The sequence below is a fragment of the Globicephala melas genome, chromosome 14, assembly GCF_963455315.2.
Source record: "Globicephala melas chromosome 14, mGloMel1.2, whole genome shotgun sequence".
Lineage (NCBI taxonomy): Eukaryota > Metazoa > Chordata > Mammalia > Artiodactyla > Delphinidae > Globicephala > Globicephala melas.
Window position 1 is genome coordinate 49,314,740 of NC_083327.1, and position 21,911 is coordinate 49,336,650.

Here is a 21,911-nt window from a genome sequence, read left to right on the forward strand (position 1 = left end):
ATCCAGCATCCTGTCATTTATAATTCAAGGCAAATATAAAACTATAATAGATATTTTCCTGTTATATTATTTCTGTATACTTGAAATATCATATAATTTATAATTTTATAATTCATAATTTGTAAAATAAAAATGACAGCAGATGCAATCAATTATAATGTTATTGAAGTTATTTCTTTCAGTTTAGAACTTTCAATCATATTTCTTCTCCATTTTCACATTCTTTATTTCTCCAGTCTAATCTCTCACTAGAATTTTCTGACTTGTGATAGCTTAAAATATAATATATACATTCTATTCCTCTCAGGTTTTGTTCATAGCTGGAGTTTCAACTATGGAATTTGTTTCCTACCATGAATCTACAGTAGAAGTTAAAACAATTTCGGTGATATAAAGCTTCCACCAAATTTCTTTCTTTCTTTTTCTTATACACATTTAGAACAGTTTTGTTGTTGGGTTTTGTTTGTTGATTTTTGTATCAAATACTTCCTTTTGCCATATATAACTTATAGCTTGTTCCCTTAAATATTTACCTTTTAACAAACTAGTGCAAGTTAAACATTTAGATAGTAACTCTGGAATAATCTAGCAGAAGTTTAACATTTGTAATTAAAGAGTGTCATCAGAAACCATCAAAAAAATTGTTTAATGTTCATTTTTACTCTCGTCCTCACTTGTCTGGAGGACTTGCAACACTTTATGATTAAAGAGTGTAAGAGCTGTACGTGATGGTTATCCAAACTTCCAAACGCGGCAAATGCGGGAAGCAGGCTACCATTTGGCATTTGACCAGTCTTTTTAGTCAGCATTATAGCCAAACTCTGCCTCTAAACTGATGATTCTACGTGATAAATAGCTATGATGTGTGAGAGAAAAAGAGCTAAAAAAGCTATAATGTGTTATAAGTAACATCAAACTAAAGAAAGATTTCTGTGTGGGAATATGTTCATATAAAAGTATTCTAATCTTGTAAGATAAAGAAGAGTAGTTCTAAGAGAAAAAAAGTGTAGTTAGCTAGTTGACTAAGGAACTTACTGCTTTTTTGTTTGCTTACAGCAGCATTTTAGCTTTGGAAATAAATTATTAAAACAAAATTTCACTCTTTCAATTTGTTATGAATCAGTCTACCATAGTGCTAACCCCATAGTTTGTGATGACAAAAATAATCTGATTCGTTTAGGTATTTAGACAGGGTTTTGTTTTTCATTCAAAAAATATTTTGAACAATCCTCTCAATTTGTGGTTAGATGCAAGATGACCTTTAAAAAGCAGGCACTGTTTTTAAAAGCCACATTACATTAAAGCTGCAAATGTTTTCAAGAATTAGAAACAGGAATGTCTTAAGATTTTCCAAAATTCCCAGGACTTCTGGGGAATTTCCAATATTTGTGAGACATACACTCTGTTGTCTCTTAAAAAGTATTCACAGAACTTGGATAATCAATAAAAATGTGCTCTGTGGTGAAATGATATGTCAAGCAAAAATGATGTAAGTGGAACTAGATGAGAAATTTATAAGAAAAGGGTGTCTGAAAAAATTCTTACCACATTAAATAAGATTTGGTCTTGTGTTCATCCTTGCACGCTACACATCTTTAAAAGATGCTGCTTTAAACAAGACTTCTGCCCTTTCTTGTTATTTTTAGTATCTCCTCAAACCATAAATACAACCATGTGTCAGGGCAAAGCTGTACTGATGGTTTGGACGTGGAGTACTCACTTTTATTCTAACCATTCAGTTCCATTTATAGCAAGTAATGTGTATTTTTCATCAATGATCAGATTTTGCATATTTTTAGTTGTTTGTGGACCAGAGGTTTGAGGAGTAGAATACTCTTCCTCTCACCTTCTTCAGTGCCTATAATTTCAAACATGAATTTTTTGAGTCTAGGAATACTTTTTAAAAAAAATTTACATTTATGGTTCTAGGGACTTTTGAAGTTGGCAGAAGCACAGGTAAACTGAAACTGACGATTTAGGGAAGTGTTTGTCATTTATTTACCGTGTGACCTTGAACAAGATATATAACCTCTGAGCCTCAGTCCCCCAACTCTAAAGAAAATAGAAATTCATTCCTGCAACGTTATTGTGATGATTAAATGAGATGTGAGTGACGTGTATAGGACAGTCCTTGACAAATGGGTGGCATTAACTAATGGCTACAATTTCTTTCAAAGGAAATGAACAAAGGGAAAATTAGTATGGCTAGGAAAAAAAAAATCCAGCGTGGTCAAATTCTGAATGTCAAAATATTACCTCTGTGTTTTCTACTTCTGTAAAAAACTGTAATAAGTAAAACACTGATAGGACAATTTGTGTAATCAGAAGCCATTGAAAAACAAACCTTAGTGTCTGACACCACATTTGGTGATATACATGAGGTCTAGAAAATTAAGACCATTACAAATATGAAAAGAACACAAGGTGAGAATACTTTAAATAAATTCAGTTCTTACAGTAGATAGGGACACATGGTCACTTGCAGAACTCTGAGAATTTGATGAATAAATATTAACCTTATAAAGAATAAGGGTCAGAATGTGTCCCCACCATAAGACAGCTAAAAGGAGTATTATTAACATAAAGGAAAAGAATGGAGAAGGGAGACAGCATGAATTTCCAGTTTAGAAATCTTTAACGACTCCTTTTGTCTTTGTGGAAATGACTGCAATCCCTCAGTCTGCCTCTAAGCAGACTGGATCTGCTGGATCTGACATTTTTGCAGTCTCATCGCTCTTCATAGCCCTCTGTCACAGCTGTTCTCGACTTTTCCTAGTACCTCCAAATCTCTCAGTTTCTTCTCACCTGTGGTCCTTGCACAAACGGTTCCTTCTGCCTGAGTCACACTCCTTCCCTTTGTTGACCTAAAGCTAATAGACCACCAGTTATTTCTCCAGCAAAAATGGGTTTATTTGGGATCAGCAGAGAATTGCAATTCGGGGTCTGCAACCACAGGGAGCCACAGGCAAGGCCCACACAGCAAGGGAAGGAGGATGCTTTTATAGAGGGGAAAAGGAAGTTGGGAGGGCTGTAGTAAACCAAGAGTCCATGGTTTTTCCTTGGCTGTGTTGTTGTCAGGAAAGAAGAGGAACCTTTCTTCTTCCTGTTGGGCTCTGCTATTGGAGCTGGGTGTGAGAGTCTTCTGACTTTATATTTAATTGAGGTTTCTGCTTATTAATTTCTTACATCTTTCACTTAGCTAACTCCTACTCACCCTTCAATTCTCAACTGAAATGTTGCTTCCTCCTGGGACCTTTCTCTGATTTTCCGGGGCTGCCCATGTTATACTCCCATGGCACCTTGCTCTCTTCTTTACAATGTGGGCTGAATGGTTTAGTGTTTGACTTCCCTAATACAGATTTTCCTTGGCTTAAGATGGGGTTACGTCTTGATAAACTCATTATAAGTAAAAGTGTATTTAATATACTTAACCTACTGAAAATCATAGCTTAACCTAGCCTAACTTGAACACGCTCAGAACAACCTAGTCTAACTTAAACATGCTCAGAACACTTACGTTTAGCCTAGAGTTAGGCAAAGTCATCTTTACACAAAGCCAATTAAAGATAAAGTGTTGAATACCTCACATAATTTATTGATTACTGTAATGAAAGTGAAAAGCAGAATGTCTGTATGGGTACAGAATCGTTGTAAATGTATTGGTTGTTTACTCTCGCGATTGCGTGGCTGCCTGCAGCTGCCCAGCATCATGAGGGAGCATTGTACTGCTATCGCTCACTTGGAAAAGATCAAAATTCAAATTCTGAAGCACGGTTTCTACTGAATGCGTATCACGAAGTAAAACAGTCATAACTCCAACCATAGTAAGTCAGGGACTCACTATGAAAACAGGAGCCTTTTTTTTTCTTTTTCTCTGCAGTATTGTTACTGCCTAGTGTTTTGTCTGGCAAAGTAATAATATATTGACTGCTAATTAATGAATGCAATTGTAGCAGATACACTTCTCTGGCTCTAAGTCAGGTATACCTCCATTAGGGAAATAGACATATAGGTTGAAACTAGCCACCCACATCAAATTCTTCCCCCATTTTCTATGCTCATCAAACTACCTCCTCTGTATATTCATATATGCTTTTCTGCACAACAAACCTGAGAGATAATTATTATCTTCTTTTTACAGATGTGTAAACTGAGGTTAAGAAACTTGACCAAAGTCAGTAGCAGTAAGTGGCCCAGTTAAGTTCTGCAACCATATCTGCATCCTTGCCCACTCTGCTCTCCCAAAGGCCCTCGTTAGTGAGGGGACGAGGTTGATCAGAGAATGTGAGGCTCTGGGCCAATATTTACATCTATTTCTAATAATAAATGTATGCAGTGGTTTCCTAGTTTTTACATCTGCCTCATATTTGGAAAAAACATCAGGCCTCAATTTCAGAAATAGATCGGCTCTTGGTAAACTGATATTTGAGTTATAAAAATTTAGAACCATACCGTGACCTACAGTGATTTCACTAAGACATTGCTGTTGTGTGACACCCTCTGTGGATAGTCAAGACCAGCTCTGGAGAATGGCTCTGCATCCATCTGGTGGCGTCAGTTGCAAATTCTCCTTCCTTTTTTCCTTTCTTCTTTTCCTCCTTCTTTCCTTCCTTCCTTGCTTTGTTGCTGCTCCTGTTACTGTTGATTCTTCATCCTCCTCTTCCTTTTCCTCCTCTTCTTTTCCCTCTCCTTCTTCTTAAGTTATAAAAGCAACATCTTCTCATCACAAAAATGCAAAGGCAGGGCTTCCCTGGTGGCGCAGTGGTTGAGAGTCCGCCTGCCAATGCAGGGGACATGGGTTCGTGCCCCGGTCCGGGAAGATCCCGCATGCCGCGGAGCGGCTGGGCCCTTGAGCCATGGCCTTCTGAGCCTGCGCGTCCGGAGCCTGTGCTCCGCAACGGGAGAGGCCACAACAGTGAGAGGCCCACGGAACGCAAAAGAAAAAAAAAAAGCAAAGGCAGAAGTATGTAAAAAAGTGAAGGCCCCTTCCAACCCACCCCCTAAAGAGAATGAAATTATACACAGGTATACATATAGCTTGTGAATTATTTTATTTATTCTTTACAAGAAACTTCCATGTCAAAGTATATGGACCTACCTCATTTTTAATGGTTATATAATATTCCACAAAGATGAATAGTCAGTACTGTATTTAATTATTCCTCTATTGTTGGGCATTTCAGTTTTTTCCCAATTTGCCATTATTACAAATAATACTACAATACTTGTATGCATATTTTAGCCATGTTTTTAAAATTAAAAGAAGAAACTTTAGTAGGCAGAATGCTTTTTTCCCTAAATAACATATCTCAAATATTTCACTATGTTCCATGATCAGCATGTGGTTATTAACATTATTGACATTGTGTTAGGCTCATGACAGAAAATGTCTTGATCATGATGGCAATTTTTGGTTCAGTATAATATGAGGCATTACCTTTCGGAATCTCCAAGAATTTTGCTAAGGGAAGATCAGTAGCTCTGCCAGAGACCTTTATTTCATCTTCACCCAGCAATTCCTTTTCACTTTCTGCCTAGCTAGCTGCTTGATACAAAGATCTATAACTAAGGGAAAAGATAAATTTCAATATGACATACTATAACACTATGAAGACCAAGGAACAGCTCATACTGCCAAACTTCTATGTCATTCTTTCCTAATAAACACACAGTGTAAAGTTGTTTACACTGCAAGTAGAGCACACATCTTTTCCTTTGTTAAATTATATTTAACAAAATAATAAAAGTAGTATTTATTAGAGAAAATTTGAGAGAAATTTAAAAGTTAACAAAAAACAGGAAAGAACAAAATCATTTAATCTCAACATCCAAAGGAAAGAATGACTAAATAGATTTTATTTTGAATCTATGAAAAAGTTAGCCTTTAATTTGAAAATATTAGTGACCATTTTCATATTAAAATCTACATCCTTTAATTTTTTTAGACTTGATCTTAAAACATAAACATTTTTGCATTAACAGAATCTTTTACAATGTCATTAAGCATTTGAATCATTATTTATCTAATCATCTTCTACTGTTGAACATTTAACTTGTTTTCAGCTTTTTACTGTGATAAGCAAAATTTCATGAACAATTTATTTTTTTAATAAGATTTGTTTCTTTAGGATAAATTCTAAGAATTAGAGTCAAAGATTTGAATATTTTAGAGATATTTTTGAACTGAGTGAGAACTATATTTGATACATTTTTATTGCTGTTTTGGTAGGTAAAAATTCTCATTTACCTTACAATTACATTAATTAATAGTGGCAAGAATAATATAGATATTTATGTAGATATGCCTATGATATTTTTCTCATATGAAATGACTATTTATGACCTTAGCCTTTTGCTCTTCTGTGATCTTAGTATTTTTAAGAGCTTTTTTTAATAATAAAATGTTTGACCACTTGTCTTTTTTTGCTATGGCTCTTTTTCTAGCTTATTATATGATTTTAACCCTTAAAACATTTGTACGTTTTGGGGATGAAAGTTTTTAGACTTTGTATAGTAAGATTTTGATTTTTACTTTCAAGATTAGAAAACCCTATCTTTTACCTAGGTATGTTGTACCTTGATATTTAACCACAATTTTATTTTAGCTGTTCATTTTATGCTTTTTATTTTACATTTGACTTTTTACTACTCTTGTATTTTTGGAGTAGAACCTAGCTAAGGCATCTATTGACTTTTTTTCTGAGTAGTTGACCGATTGCCTCCACACCATTTTCTTTTTAAAAAGCATCCTTTATTAAAGTGAAAACTATGGTTAGTCCCATGATAAAATATTCTGCATATAAGGACAACAAATCAAAAGATGAATAGCATATTTACCAAATTCTCAGGCACCAAGAGCAAGGGAAGGGCTGAAGTCAGAGTGTATACAGGGAGATCCCTACCTGGAAAGGTGAAGAGGGGTTTGTGCAGGAAGGTGAGTACTCCTATAAAAAGATCAGCTATGGGATGGGAAGAGTCAACTCGGACACCGTGGTGCTTGGAGAGAGCTCTGCTGTCTATCAGCTGAGGGAGTTGAACCAGATGCTGCTGTTCTCATACCATGCTCCAACAGAGACATTTCAGGGACTCTCCTGGGAAAGGGTCAAGAGCTAGGAGTTTGTAGCTCTCTTCTCTCTCTTCCTTCAGCAAAACACTCTGCTTTGTTTCAATGTGAGATTTATTTGAAGAAATAATTCCAGTGTTTTTTAGAAAAACGTTTTTACAGAAATTTTCAAAACTACTTGAAAGTAGCAAAAATCATATAATGAATCCCTATACTTTCCCAATGATTATTTTGTCTTTCTTATTTCATTTCTCCTTCACTCCTTTTTTCTTTTTTAATCTTGAATATTTTTTTTTTAACAAATCCCAGGTATCTGGTCATTTCACCTGTAAATAATTGAGTATACTTTTCTACCTGAGAAAGACATCTCCTTTTTTCAAAATATAATTACCATGCATTTATCACATGTAACAAAATTAAAAATAATTTCTTAATATTGACTAATACTCAGTCCATAGCTCACGGTTGTCTTTTTACAATTGATTTCTTTGCATTTGAGACAAGACAAAGTCCATATGTTGCATTTTGTTGTGTCTCTTCAGTCTCTAACCGTCTCTTCCCAACTTTCTATGACATTGAATATTTTGGCCAACACAGTTTTTTAAACTGCCCATCTGTTTCTAATTGATTTGACACTTCCCATATTATATTATAATTTACATATAATAGAGTCAGTTCTGGTCCATCAAATCTGTTTTATTGAACTGTGTCTAGTGTTGTGTTATAATGGCATCATAAAAGTTATTTTGATTTCAGAATAGGTTTTATTATCGAGGATCTTTTAGAGCTCAGTCTACTATTTCACAGTCTATTTTTATTAATGTTCTTACCTACTTATTCTTCTATATGTTACCTTAGATCCTTAACCTTTCTGAAAACGAAAAAGGTGTTTTTAAATCCAAAGGTTTGGGGCAGAGGCTCTTAACAGACATAAAACTTGACATAAATGAATAATTTCTAGAGTTATCTATTATTTTCAACTTTTCTCCACATAAATATTTTCTGGTACCAAATCTAGAAACCACATCTACTCAATACCTTTATTAAGTTCAAAGGGAAATGTTGAGGAAAGAAATTATTTCCTAGTAAACCAACTGAACTTAATGCAAAAGAAAAGAAATGCCATGAAGGAAAATTGGGCTTGCTGTGGTTTAAGCAACAGATGAAGATACTTTTCTCTGCTGGATTGAATCCAGGGGAAAAGTGAGATGGGAAGCTAGAGATAATAATGTTTATGAAACCAAGGTAAGAGTTTAAAAAAAATTTATTGATTTAATAATCTCGATCAAGAAGGAACAGAATAGGAATGAAACGCAAGGGGTTAAGCATAAGCATTTTCACTCATGCTTTAAAAAATTATTCTCTTTGAGATCCAGCCCCCCATTGCAGAGAGAAATTTAGATGACCAATTATTTTCATTTTATCCTCTGTCTTGGCATGCTAAATCCACAATTTATTGCTACGTTTACATACTGTGAGGATGAAATCCCAAGCTTTGGCAACTTGTTTAACTTGTTTGTAGGATGAGATCTGATTGATTTTGACATCTATGGTTGCTTAGGGATGACTGGCTGATTTCTCAACTTAACGTAGGACACTGTATTAAGGTGAAAGGCAATTAAAGATAAATTAGCTAGATTTTCTGAGGATACCAAAATGTGGGACCACAAAGTATGGGCCTCAAAAACACAACTGACCCTCTTCTTCCTGGCAAACGTCTTGCATGTTAGGCCAGCAGAATGACCAAGACTAACACGGGACATCAGATGATTTCTGCAGTTGTTTTTGCAGCAAAGAATGAGAATTCACTGGATTGGGTCATATTAGGAAAGCCAGCACCTGTCATTTTAGTCAGTTGCTGACAAAGGCTTGTGTTTTCTCATATCTTAATTTGACAGGTATTGGCATCTCTCACAAATTACAAATATGTTAATACAAATTTCTTCTTGGCATGATGGATTGAATACCATCTCCCCACTCTACTTCTTGGCCCAGAACCAACAAAATACCTGGAATATGGTACCTCCTGAGATTTTTGTGGGGGAAGGAAGTTAGGTTTTATCTCTTTTCTTCTCCTTATTTTACCTTTCACATTCTCTTTTTAACAATGTTATTGAGTTTTACTCAGACACGATTCCATCTTGCACTTTAACTATTAATCTTCAGTTTAAGAAAAGTACTTGGATGTCTGGTGGATTGAGGTGCAGGCCCAGACAGAGGTCATATTGTAAAAGGAAGCAAGGAGCCTTCTGGAAAAGAAATTATCCTAAGAGTGCCAGCACAGCCCTGAAAATGTCAGGCTCTCTTCCAACTCCCTGTTTCTGCATATGTGATTCACATTGTCTGCAGTATATTTCTTCACCTAACTAACCCTTTCCCATCTTTCACAACCTATCTTGGTCATCATATCTGTTCTCACTAGCCCTTCCAGTCTAGGTTAAGTACTTTTACCCTGTGCTTCTATAGTCATATACTCCTCTCTGTCATAGCACTTATTATACTATGTTGTAATTGTCTATTTTTGTCCCCTACCTTTTCTACTAGAATATCAAGTAATTGATGGCAGGAACTGGGTTTATATTCACTGTTGCTCACCAGTCCTTCCCATCGTGTGTTGCACACATAATAACTTCTCAGAATAAATGGAGTTCTATTTAAGGATATTATCTCAGGAAGAGAAAAAAGGGACAGTGATTCTGAGTGAAGGAATGTGTCTGTCATTGAGACAATCTTTTGGCCCAGTTTCCATGGATTCATTACTTTGTCCTGAGAGAAGTGTTGGTGAATGAAAACTGAGAGGTGTGTTTTATTAAAACTCCTGTAGGATGCAAGGAGTCATGGCAGCATTGCTTTAAGATACACATAACTGGGCTTCCTTGGTGGCGCAGTGGTTGAGAATCTGCCTGCTAATGCAGGGGACACGGGTTCGAGCCCTGGTCTGGGAAGATCCCACATGCCACAGAGCAACTAGGCCCGTGAGCCACAACTACTGAGCCTGCACGTCTGGAGCCTGTGCTCCGCAACAAGAGAGGTCGCAATAGTGAGAGGCCCGCGTACCGCGATGAAGAGTGACCCCCGCTTACCACAACTAGAGAAAGCCCTCGCACAGAAACGAAGATCCAACACAGCCATAAATAAATAAATAAACAAAAACAAAACAAAAAAAGATACACATAACTGAATATAATACATTCTTTTCACTCTCCTGATCACCAGTAGGAGCAGGCACAGCATCTAAGTATCAGAATCCTTAGCATCTGGTGAACAAAGTGATCCAAATAGAAAAGATGGCAAATCTTCCACCACCATAGTACCAGATAGTTTTGTTTCTGAGCACATGGGAGACAAATTGGTAACTTTCTATTCATCGCCCTTGTTCTTTGTTTCTTTTCTGCTTCCCAGTTTTCTGTCTTCTCTAGTGTTAACTGAGCCTTTTATGATTCCAGTTTCTCCCTTCTCTTAACATAACAATTATACTTCTTAAAAACTTTTTAGTGGTTACCCTAGAGTTTGCAATATACATTTACAACAAATCTAAGAACATCTTCAAGTAACACTATAATGCTTCGTGGACAGTGCAGGTACCTTTAATAACAGAGTATTCTCAAGTCACCTCTCCCACTCTTATAACATTGATGTCATTCATCTTACTTATTTAAAAACTATAATTGCCCAATACATTGTTGCTATTATTACTTTAAAATAGTTGTCTATTAGCCCGATTAAGAATAAGAAAAATAAAATATTTTTATTTTACTTTATTTATTCCTTCTCTGACCCTTCTCTTTATGTAGTGCCTGGTATTAGGTCCGTGCTGAATGATAATAACCCAAGATTATAACATAGTTTTGAAGGTAGAGAGGGAGAAGAAAGGTAAGTGGTGGTTTAAGCACACTAATTCCCTCACTTTTCACAGCTGGGAATAAATACATAAAGAAACAGGGCTCTATGATTTAAAGTTATAATGGAGAATTCCCTCGCAGTCCAGTGGTTAGGACTCCACGCTCTCACTGCTGAGGGCCCAGGTTGAATCCCTGGTTGCGGAACTAAGATCCCACAAGCCGGGTGGTGTGGTCAAAAAATTTAAAAAATATTAAAAAAAGTTATAATGGAACCACTGTGTCCTTATATATCTCTATAATTTTCTGAGCACTTCTTTACTTTTTGGCACCAAAAGATATTCAAGGCTCATATTTAACTCTGCCTATACCAGCCCCAGAATCAGTCATTACTTCAAGTAGTCCTGGGGATATCATTGTTTTAGACTCTTTCAGTGGATAGATTTAAGAAGGATGTATGTATCTACTAATGTACATGGGCCGTGTGTACATGTGTGCGTGTATCTAATAGTCATTTTGAATTTAAAATCATAAAGGGAGAACCACAGAAATTAGCTGTTAATGTGCTTGGAAATGTAACACCATCTCCTTCACAAACATCTTCTTTATCGTTTTCTAGTTAAACATGTTTTCCCTCCAGAACTACTATTCAGCATAAACTATGATATTTTTCATTCCAATCCTTTTGATTATTTTTTGTTGACATTTCTGAGATGGTGTTGTTATCTACCTTTTTTTTTCTTCCTTAAAAATAAGTTCTTACAACTTGTATGGAAAAATATATTCAATTACTTAAAAATCTACTTAAAAACAAAATTTTGGAACATGTATAATTTAGGGAATTTTATACTTTATAATCATAAAATGTGATACTTTATACATGCTGAAAATTTTAACCTGAGGGAAGAATATTACCCCGAATATATATTCAAATTTTATAACTGGGGTTTTTTAGACAATTTTGGTACTGTACGTCAAGTTCAAATGACCTCATCAATGATCTTCTTCCGAAATAGATACATTATTTGCAAATGACAAATGAAAGATTTGGGAGAGGGGAGAAAAATATTCTCACTCTCAGTTGTTATCTCACAGCCATTTGAACTAGGCAGTTGTTTATGCTGATCTTGAAAACCCAGTAAAATTCTGGAACTGTTATCTAGGGGTAAACTTTTCCACTATCAATTTGAAAACTCAAGACATGTTTTAATATCATTACTCTATCATCTCACTGTAGAGTAAATATTTAAATCTTGCTTCTGTTTGATAACTTATATAATTAGATTCTTGTGGAAATATCATTAAATTTCAACCATACCTTGTAACATGAAATTAATCACTGAAAAACTTACAGTACTTTTTTCTGTCATAAAAATTTAGGTTGGACACTAAACATAATATGAAAACTTGTACAAGTATCCAGTGCCTCTTTAATTTCTCAGGTAATCTGAATAAGGTGAAAATTTGGGATATTAATATTGGTTTGTGATGATTAAAGATTTAATAATAGAACAGCATGGCAACTGGATATACATAGACAATTTTATGAGACAAATGAGTTAATTTAAGAGATAAATTTTGTGTTTTTAAAATATTTTTACTGTAATTATAATATATTTTATTTATATTATAAATATAGAGGGGAATATCTCTTAGGTCATTTAGAGCAGAGGACCCCAACATTTTTTGGCACCAGGGACCAGTTTTGTGGAAGCCAATTTTTTCACGGAGCTGGAGGTGTGGGGAATGGTTCAGGCTGTGATGCGAGCGATGGGGAGCGGCAGATGGAGCTCTGCCCGCTTTCCTGCTGCTCACCTCGTGCTGTGTGGTCCGGTTCCTAACCGGTACTAGCCTGGAGGTTGGGGACCCCTGATTGAGAAATTTGCAATTGCTCTTAAACATGTCTTTTCCTTGATAGGTAATCTTATCTAAGAACCATAACTAATTTTCTGTAAGAAACATGCATCATCTCTGACTTGTCAATCAACCAATAAGCAAAAAGTACCCTATAGAAATTAAGACAGTATATGTAAGCTGTCTATCTAAGATATATTAGGTATATCTTTTTTCTGTCAAATTGTTCCATTAAGCTTAAAGAGAAATGGATCAATGGTATCCTAAGAATGTTCTCAGGTTTATCTGTTTTTGTTTCAAGCAAAGTTTGCAATTTTCACATAACTTTTTATTTTTACTTTAGGAAAAAGAAAAGATAATGAGAAAAAAGTTTGTAGATGTCTTAGTTCCTTTTATGAAGTATTGCAACAGAAACCAGCAATCACATATACAACCATCAACTCTGAATATAATATGAATTATATGTAAGAAGTAGAATTTACCTAGATTAGTCTGCCTGTTTGTTTTTTTAAATTATACAATCATATTATAGAACACTGTGGCTTCTACAATTTGAGTCAATTTAGGAACGCAAACTCCTGCTTCCATAATATAAGGAAATAAGAATAATTTTTCTATGTAAGTCATCTAGTATAAACAAAGTTCACAGACTGATTTACTTTTATCAAAAGGTAAAATGATTCACTGTTATATCCGATCCTAAGTAGTTCTGAAACACAAAATAAATTTAGCATGTACTTATACTATTTGGGTTTCCCAAAACAAGATATTGATACAAAATGTGTTAAAATGGCTGAAGTTTATGGCTAAAGAAAAGGGAAATGAATAATTAAATATAAAAATTTACCAACTTTATTATTTCTAATTTTACAACAGATTCAGGTGTTTAAACCTGATTGGTTTCTTGATCCTACCCACTATGAACATTACTCAGTCTTATATTTTAACACCCTCAGTGTCACCTTTTCTTTGGTGTTTCATTTTGCAATTTATATGATCATTGCATCCAACTGCAATTGTTCTTCAGAAGGTTTCATTCCACTATCATAATGAATTATATTATCTTTAGTAAGTTGAATATATACTTGTTTTTGGGACTGGGCAGATTTTTTTCAGTTTTCACTTACAGTCATCAGCTTTGCCTATGATGAACCATCCTTAACCTTTTGGAAGCTTTCAAACATAAAAATGTTATAAGCTGAGCAAGGTTTTCCATACATTGTTATCTCTCTCCCTCTCTCTTCTCTCTTTTATTAATTCTTTCTTTTTTCTTAATTTTTAATTTTATTTATTTATTTTTGGCCTTGTTCGTCTTTGTTGCTGTGCACAGGCTTTCTCTAGATGCAACGACAGGTGGCTACTCTTCGTTGTGGTGTGTGGGCTTCTCATTGTGGTGGCTTCTCTTGTTGTAGAACACAGGCTCTAGGTGTGCGGGCTTCAGTAGTTGTGGCTCGTGGGCTCTAGAGCGCAGGCTCAATAGTTGTGGCACATGGGCTTAGTTGCTCTGCGGCATGTGGGATCCTCCCGGACCAGGGCTCAAACCCGTGTGCCCTTCATTGGCAGGCGGATTCTTAACCACTGAGCAACCAGGGAAGCCCCTAATGCTTTCTTTTTAAAGTTTTTGCATGATTTCTTTTTCCAAAGCTATAATATGACTTGGAGTTAGCTGTTCTTGAATTCTGCTGCCTTTTGCATCTTCATATACCTGAGTTCCAAACTTTAAATATGGGTAGCTGTTCCTTAGAAAATTGAAGGCATGAAGTCAAAGTCCAAGACTTCTTTGTTTTTTTTTCCTGTCACTTATTCTTTAACTTTTTTCTCTTTAACTTTTTTTTCTTCTGTTTTATTAAGATATAATTAACAGGACTTCCCTGGTGGTCCAGTGGTTAAGACTTAGTGCTCCCAATGCAGGGGGCCTGGATTCAATCCCTGGTCAGGGAACTAGATCCCACATGCTGCAACTAAGAGTTAACATGCTGCAACTAAGAGTTCACATGCTGCAGCTAAGGATTCTGCATGCCACAACTAAGACCTGATGCAGCCAAATAAATAAATATTATAAAAATTGACACAGCACTGTATAAGTTTAAGAGTTCAGCATAATGGTTTGACTTACATATATCATGAAATGATTACCACAGTAAGTTCAGTGAACATCCGTCATCTCACCTCACTAAATTAAAGAAACAGAAAATTTTTTTTTTCTTTGTGATGAGAACTCTTAGGATTTACTTTCTTAACATCTTTCATATATAATATACAGCAGTGTTGATTATCAAAGGCTTCTTTGGATAACTGCACAAGGTGGATGAAAATCATCTGGGTACATAGACCAAACTGACGCGTAGCCCATTTCCACAGCCAGTGCAGAGCTCTGCTCCTGACTTTTCCTGGACGCTCAGTGAGCCCCACATACCCAGAGAAGCACCGTCGCATGTGGGGATGGTGCAGATAGCCACCCTGACACAATGAAACAACCCCAACTATGACACCTGGAGTCCATGTGCCCCTCCTGAGTTTATCACGCTTGCTGCTCTGGTTTTGTTTTGTTTTGTCTTTTTTGTTTTTTTAAAAAAACATCCCTCTTAGAAAACATCACATGATTTTGTTTTAGATTTGGGTAACGCATAAAATGACAGCAATTTGGTTAGTCTCTGTGCAAATATTTGTAATGTTAATATTTTAAGATACAGTCTGCAGTATCTTCAGTATGTTTTCTTTAGGCTTTCATTCAGCATTCAAACATGCCCAAGTCTCTCCCATAAAGAACACAAAACAAAGAAAACAAAAAATAACCTTTCTCAACTCAGCCTCTGTCTCTTTTTTCCTCTCCTTCACAGCCAAACTTCTTAAAATAATCTCCTCTATACTCTGTTTAAACATGTCCCATTTACTCTTCCAGCCACTGAAATCCACTGCATGTTCAAGAAAAACCATTCTCATGTGATCATTGATGACATAAATTGTCATAACGAAGGAACAGTTTTCTATCCTTGCTTGGTCCTTGGGAAGCATATGTCACTATCAACAGTTCCCTCTTTGGGGCTCAGAACTGTCTTCTGGAAAATACTTGGATGTCTCAAAGGAATGAGAAATACAGCACATTCAGGATAGGATCAATGACATTCCCCAAAACTGTTCCTTAGCTGGAGTTCTGCAGGTCATGAATGGCACCACTATCTACTCCATGGATGGATATAATTTCAGTCAGTAATATTTACATTTTTACTACTTCACAGTATGTATATACATTGATTTGGGGGACACAAGGATATTTTTTGGAGTAAAATGCAAAACATAGCATAATTTCATTAACTAAATAAGAAAAAATGTATACTGTTTTTCCCCAGTCAAATTGAGAACTTGTTTTGCAACCAAAAATAAAGTTTGTAAGTAGAACCTAGAATGTGTGCTGCTCAAGCACTTGGAAATTAGGGAAGAAGATGGCTTCTGAGAGTTAAACTAGTAAAATCTATAATTCTTCAATAAGATTAGTTATCTATGGGAGTAACCAAAAGTTGCTTTAAATTTTTCACTAAAGACTTGGGAAACACCCAATATACTAACATAGCATTCTGGGTGTAATCTCACTGGAATGTTTAGTAAACTCAAATATAATCAATTGTAAAATGTATGGAAAGCTAAACTGAAAAGATATTTAGCTAGAAAACAGAAAATAAAATTGCAGCGAGTCAGACATTGACATGTATCTAGTGAAAGTCTTGAGGCAGGTATCCCATCCATTTGGTGCAGATGTAGGCCTCAGACTTTTGGAACTTAGTGCCACTAGATATTTCAGTTACATAACAAATTCCCCCTTCATGTTCGACTATCTAATCATAAACTGACTTTCTTAAACTGACTTTCCATGGAGACCAGTCTACATGAAAAGAATACAGCTATGCCACACATATTTACAAGTTCCAAAATATAAATAGCACACAAATACATTAGCCCTGAAGCTATACCTTAGTCTCTTTTGAGTTAGCTAATCCAGTCATCTTTGACTTCTCAATTTTAAACTCATCCATGATTTCTAGGCTCAGACTCTAGAATATGGAGGTCTAATTAAATAATTAAATGTCTCTCCTTGCAGGGAGACAACATTTATAGTAGCCCCTCCTCTGCAGTTTCACTTTCCTTGGTTTCTGTTTGGGACCCTATGTCAGTCTTGGTCCCAAAATATTAAATAGAAAATTCCAGAAGTAAACAATTCATGGGTTTTCAATTGTTCTGAGTAGCACAATGAAATCTTTCGCCCTCCCGCTCTGTCCTTCCCAGGATTCCCAGGTATCACATCATCTGCTCCTGATGTTCAACCATTGACATCATCAAGGCTTACTGATCCGGGGATCACCTGAAGCTAATGATCCTCCTGACATATTGTCAGAAGGTCAATATGTCCAGTGCTACATCATGATGCCTACATCATTCACCTCACCTCATTTCATCAGGTAGGCATTTTATCATCTCACATCGTCACAAGAAGAAGGGTAAGTACAGTATAATAAGATGTTTTGAGAGAGACAAAGGCCGTATTCACATAACTTTTATTAGAGTACGGTGTTATAGTTATCTACTTTATTATAACTTGTTAATCTCTTACTGTGCCTAATTTTTTTAAATAAATTTATTTATTTTATCTATTTATTTTTGGCTGCATTGGGTGTTTGTTGCTGCACCTGGGCTTTCTCTAGTTGCAGTGAGTGGGGGCTACTCTTCTTTGTGGTGCACGAGCTTCTTATCGCAGTGTTTTTTTTTATTGTGGAACACGGGCTCTAGGCGCACGGGCTTCAGTAGTTGTGGCACGTGGGCTCAGTAGTTGTGGCTCGTGGGCTCAGTAGTTGTGGCTTGTGGGCTCTAGAGTGCAGGTTCAGTAGCTGTGGCGCACGGGATTAGCTGCTCCGCAACATGTGGGATCCTCCTGGACCAGGGCTTGAACCCGTGTCCCTTGCACTGGCAGGCGGATTCTTAACCACTGTGCCACCAGGGAAGCCCTGTGCCTACTTTTTAAATTAAACTTGATCATAGATATGTACGTATAGGAAAAAAGTAGTATATATAGGTTTTGGTACTATCCTTGGTTTCAGGCATCCACTGGGGGGTCTTGGAATGTATCCGCCATGGATAAGGGGAGAAGACTACTGTACTAGCGAAATCCTTATACATTTGTGTAATTGATCAAATCTTTTTTTTTTTTTAACATCTTTATTGGGGTATAATTGCTTTACAATGGTGTGTTAGCTTCTGCTTTATAACAAAGTGAATCAGTTATACATATACATATGTTCCCATATCTCTTCCCTCTTGCGTCTGCCTCCCTCCCACCCTCCCTATCCCACCCCTCCAGGCAGTCTCAAAGCACCGAGCTGATCTCCCTGTGCTATGTGGCTGCTTCCCATTAGCTATCTACCTTATGTTTGGTAGTGTATATATGTCCATGCCTCTCTCTCGCTTTGTCACAGCTCACCCTTCCCCCTCCCCATATCCTCAAGTCCGTTCTCTAGTAGGTCTGTGTCTTTATTCCTGTCTTACCCCTAGGTTCTTCATGACATTTTTTTTTCTTAAATTCCATATATATGTTTTAGCATACGGTATTTGTCTTTCTCTTTCTGACTTACTTCACTCTGTATGACAGACTCTAGGTCTATCCACCTCATTACAAATAGCTCAATTTCGTTTCTTTTTATGGCTGAGTAATATTCCATTGTATATGTGTGCCACATCTTCTTTATCCATTCATCCGATGATGGACACTTCGGTTGTTTCCATCTCCAGGCTATTGTAAATAGAGCTGCAATGAACATTTTGGTACATGACTATTTTTGAATTATGGTTTTCTCAGGATATATGCCCAGTAGTGGGATTGCTGGGTCATATGGTAGTTCTATTTGTAGTTTTTTAAGGAACCTCCATACTGTTCTCCACAGTGGCTGTACCAATTCACATTCCCACCTTGATCAAATCTTTAACCAGGGTTTTGCTGTTGAAACTCTAGAAACAAATATATACTAATAAATGTTACTTAATTGACTTACTCCTTTGCCATTTCTACAAGAACAGTACCTTTAATGTGTAACTTCTATTAGTTTTAAACTTTACAATTTTCTTATTATATCACAGACAGGTAACTATGTCACACACTTAGCATTAGTTACTCATATAGGTATTATGCCTATTCTTCTTGCCCCACCATTGTTAATTACCAAGATGATCTCATTTCATTCCATTGTTCAACATGAATTACTGGTTGAAGCCTAGTATGCTATTTCAGAACACATCCTGTGGTCTGATTCTAATCTCTTGACTTCTCTGGACATTTCATATTGTATTTCTCATCATTTATTTTCCAAAGTTAGGAAACTGAGATTTTAATTTTTCTTTTTAAACATATTAATGTTTAATAAGCATCATGATCAAAAACATAATATAATTGTTTTCTCTTTTATATTTCCAACTCTCAATATATCTGTCAGCTTGGATTCCTTTTTTCTTTTTCCTTAACTATTTTCCCTCTCCTAGTAAACTATAGTTTTACTTTCTTTCCTTCATTTTTTTTTTTTTTTTGCCTTTTCTTCTGAGTCATCTCCAATATTCAACATAAAGAATGTCATTCTGGTTGCTGAAGATGCAATTTACTGTTCTTTGATACATAAAGACAGGTTAGCTCTCTATAAATTAAGGGATTTAATTGAGGATAAGCACTCTCCTTGTATCTTTGAATTTTCAGTGCTTTGCACACGACTTAAAACAAAGTGGGACCCAATGGTAAATATTTTCACTCATGAATAAAACCCTTCATTTTCTCACATCAATGTAATAAAGAAACATTGACAAAGCTATATATTTTACTTCCTAGCCATATCTGAAATGTGTAATTATGTGGCTTGAAAGGTGTTAAAAAGTAGACAGTTACATATGAATGAGCCCCACAGCTAAACATGTCTATATTTAAAATTTTTTTCTACTCTTACATTTAACAAAAAATAGTATGGGTGTATAGTCCTGTGATGATGAAGTCTATAAAACCCCATTGAAATACTGAAAATTTTGCCATTTTATATTTCTCGTTGTGTTTGTGCATTCACCTTTGTATTCTTTTTTATGCCTCATCTCATTTTCTCCATCAAACTTAAAAAAGGTCAGAATCATCACTTGCCATTGAGGTGGTCCTAAAGACAATATTATTTCCATATAACGTAGAACATAGTGTGCTATGAAAGAGATATTCATGGAAAAAGAAGTTTTTCTCATCTGCCTTTTCCTTCTGCCATTATCTTCCCACAAACCAAAATTATAATAGTTACTGGTAGTATTTTTTAATTTTTTGCTCTGTGCCAAGTACTGTTCTGAGAATGTGTGTATATTTAATTTCAAAACAACCACAATTTTTATTCTCATTTTTTTTCCCAGAAAAAAAGAGGTCAAAAAGCTTCTTTGCTAAGCATCATACAAAGGCTTATTTATTTATTTATTTAAGTACTGCCCTTTGTATGCTAGAGACTCCATACTTCCATAGCATATAAGGTGTATAGAACTTCTAGCATCCTTGTTAAATTATCCTCTTACTTGGTTTGCTCTAACCTGTTCCAACATTTTCTTTTCTAACTTTTATTAATTAGTATTTTTGCTATCTTTGTAAGGCATTTCTGGGCCTACTACCAGATATAAAAAATACAACATAAAGTATTGTTAACATTTACTTACTTGTTGATACACTAACCATGAAATGGCAGTGCATTGACATGGCATCTTTATTCTACTGAGATGATAAATTTTTTATTTGCTTATTATGTTTCATCGGTGAGTGGTCAAACATTTATTAAATAGAGATGAAGTAGATTAAGCTTAAGCTTAGAATGCTCTTTTCTTTCTGAATAATTTTATATTATTTCCAGTAGATACCTGCATTAATGCCTTTTTAAAAATTAGTTTCAAAATAACATCATAACTAAAATTTTATCTATGTAGCTTTGTAGAGATATGGGTAATATTTAAAGTTGCTCATATAATCTATTTTAAGAACCTAATAACCTGGATATTTTGTTTTCTGCTACAGTTTTTAAACTAAGTAATAGGCAGAATAAGTAGAGTCACTGCCAAATCTGAATTTTTTGCAAATTTTTATCACATCTTCCTATTGTGCTCTTTCATTTCACTTTAATTCCTTTGTTTCATTTTAATTCTATGTAATTACTAAATATAACAATGGATGATTATAATTTTTTAAAGATAACAATTCAATAAACTTTAGAAGAATTTTCCTGGTCCCATTGCTAACAAATTCTCTCTCCAGGATACCGTTTGTCTGGCTCGTTCTTCAGTTTTTACAACAGAATAATTTAAATTTGGAAGTTAATTGTGGGAATAAGGGTAGGAATGATGTTTACCTTTATGCAAAGCAATGACCTATAATTACAGGAACCTAGAAAAAGCTGTTGGGGGAGATAAATGCATCTATTGAGAAAGTGTTTGCATTCATTTAAGGTTGAGGCAATCTGGTTAGTTTGCATAAAGGGAGGTTTTTATGATGAGGTAGGTACTTAATTCTTTCAGAGAGATTGGGTGTATTCAGGTGTGGTCTTGTCTCTACAACCTGGAAGACAGTTTCACCTCCCTGTTTTTTAAAGTCCAGTGTGTCTGGTAGATCTACATCAACCAAAGCTCTGCTAGGAATAGCTCTTCAAGGACATTATTGAAATTTGAGACTTGTTTATATTGTCCCCTCCCTCTGTGGATTAAATGATAATAACCAGTTTTTTCTTTCTTCAACTTAGATCTTTAAAGGCTATATCTGTTACTCTGAGTCAATAGAAGGGGTATGTTTGGACCAGTAGCTGTGCAAACTTTTTTTGCAGTAGATAGCAGTAGGAAAAAGTGTAGGCTTTATGCTTGTAAAAACATTTACAGTCTCCTAGCAATCTGCAGTGATGCTATGCAAGTCTGACAATAGATGAATGTTTTCTAATGTCATAAAACTTTACAGTAATATGGGAAACTTACTTAACTGTTTGCCTCAGGAGTTGATGTTCTGCTTCTAGAGTTTCAGAAAGACTTGACTATAAACTAACTTTATCATAGAGTCATCAATTATTAACAGCAATATATACTTAAAGCAATAGACATTTTGTCCAACCTCTATATTTTTTTCAGAT